Here is a 2,337-nt window from a genome sequence, read left to right as displayed (position 1 = left end):
TTACTAATTTGAAAAGAAATTAAATATTGTTCCCAACTGCAATATAATAAATCATATATTTTGATATACATCACGGACGTACATACGTATTACGTATGTAGAGTGTGTAGCCGTTCTCTTACAACTGATAAGAACTCGAAAAAAAAAAGAAAAAAATGATCAGATCATGTTTACCAATACTAAAACATAAATTCCCTGTACCTTTAGGTACCATAAAGACATTACCAACATCATCATAAATTATATTTTATGTAATATGTATTTGTATTCAGTATTGAATACTAATTATAAATAATATGTTTAAGTTTCGATCGTATAAAAATATTACCAAGTACTGAGTAGTAAGCAACAATAATGCAATATTGTATATTTTTTCCATAAAAATAATATTTAATGAAAGAAATATTACTTAAATGTTTTAACTGTTAAGTGTCATAATATATATGAAATGTCACAAAACATTCATGCAATGTTCAGTAATTATTGTTGTATTGGAATAATCTTGTTTATGCGTTACCCGCAGCTGCAGCGGCCTGCAATTATAATAATACTCTATAGTTTATTAATAAGTTCAAAAATAAACCCAAGTCCAAATAATTATAATATCTCATTAGTCATTAAACATTATTATAAACATAAGCATTGGTTTTCAGTTTCGGATTTCGGGGAAACCGAACCCGCAGCAGTGACCTCGGCTGTGCTTTGCATTCTTGGCGGGAGGTATTAATATCATTATCCTGACGTAACTGGTAGTGAGGTGTCACGATTCACGAATCTCAACTTTACTGCTCTATATTACGAATGAGTAAATAATGACTAATGACTATACCCATTATTATTAATACTTATAATTACAGTATTACCAATTACCAGATTACCTACATCTTTCTTTCTTTAACCGCCTTTTGCTATCATGCGACGAGCATATTGAGTTAAGGTACATTGATACTTGTTTTACTGTTTAAAACAGTTTAATATATTTTTACAACGTGTTTATTTGTTAATTGTTTGAACGAAACAAAATGAAGCACATTAGTGGATAATTCTCGTCTCCTCCAGTTGTTAAACAGGTAATTATTATACACATATTGGTCTGCTCTTTAGTCAAAATGTTGGGCATGTAATTATGTAATTGTAAATAAAACGTTGGGTTATTGCTACATTTCCAGACAGTAATGACTGAATTGTAAAAACCAACAAACTGTGTATTGAAAACTATTGATAGTAATAGAAATTTAGTGGTAAAATGTGTGTGTGACCCCAAGCAACATATTTTGAATATACAATATTCATTTTCTATAGGTGAGTTTGGAAAAGCATATAGCGTTATCTGACCAGACTGCATCACTATCGGAGACACCAGTTCTGAGCCTCAATATAGCACTATTTTAACTTGCCTGAGGTAAGTCAAGTAAACATATATCTAAACATTCATAAATATTTTTACAGTACAAATTCCTTAGAATTCCTAAATAAATTATTAATACAGTGAAACTTCCGTATAATGAAGTCACACGAGGAACATAAGAAATTCATACTATGGAGGAATTTTGTTAAATAGAATTAATGCATGATTAACAATGGAGGTCATGGTTCTCAAAAATAATTTGATAAACAGAACATTTTGTTAAATGGAAGTTTGTTATATGAAAGTTTCACTGTAGTTATTTTAACAGGGTTGCTACGCACTCACTATTCTCACTATTTTTGAGTGTTCTCACTTTTCACACTTAACTTTCCACATTAACTTTTAACGCTAATGATTGAAAATTTAAAACAAGGTTCCAGGTAAATAGGTTATATTATATAAATTACTTTATTTACAATAATATCATCAAATATACTTAGAAATATCATAGGTCTTCGATCAGAATCGTTTTTCTTATACAGTGATATTATATAAGTAGTAATACAAAAAAAAATATTTAAATAAGGATAACCTATAACTATTTTCTCAGTATTCCATACACGTTCGTTGAATTAAAAATAATAGTTAACTTGCCCAGTTGTAAATTTTGTAAAAAAAAGCTGTATAAATTAAATATTTACAATTATAAAAGTTGTATAAAAAAAAATTTTATAAGTCATTATTTGGTTTATAAGTCTAAAAATAAGTATAAAATTTTTATAAAAATAAAAGGGTTATTAATAAAATTATTTCAAGTCATATCTAACTTAGAAGTTACTAGCTTTAACTTGAACACATACATTACTGATCCTAATAAAAAAATAATGAGTTAACATTAGTAGGTATTAAAATAAAATATAAATCATAAGTTTACCAATGGTTGAGGTCGAACTTGTCTTCGATAATAACCATCCATAAGATGGCCTGCT

The 2,337-nt window shown here is 27.9% G+C and overlaps 1 long non-coding RNA gene across 1 annotated transcript; it reads left to right on the top strand.

The window, feature by feature from the left end:
- Positions 1-457: 457 nt before the first annotated feature.
- Positions 458-2,027, top strand: LOC115033676. Its single transcript, XR_003838971.1, has 2 exons — positions 458-1,070; positions 1,303-2,027. It is a non-coding gene; the product is annotated as an uncharacterized LOC115033676 (long non-coding RNA).
- Positions 2,028-2,337: the final 310 nt, after the last annotated feature.

Source organism: Acyrthosiphon pisum, chromosome A1, assembly GCF_005508785.2.
Source record: "Acyrthosiphon pisum isolate AL4f chromosome A1, pea_aphid_22Mar2018_4r6ur, whole genome shotgun sequence".
NCBI lineage: Eukaryota > Metazoa > Arthropoda > Insecta > Hemiptera > Aphididae > Acyrthosiphon > Acyrthosiphon pisum.
Note: the sequence above shows the minus strand (reverse complement) of the source record. Positions and strands in the feature narration are given on the sequence as shown.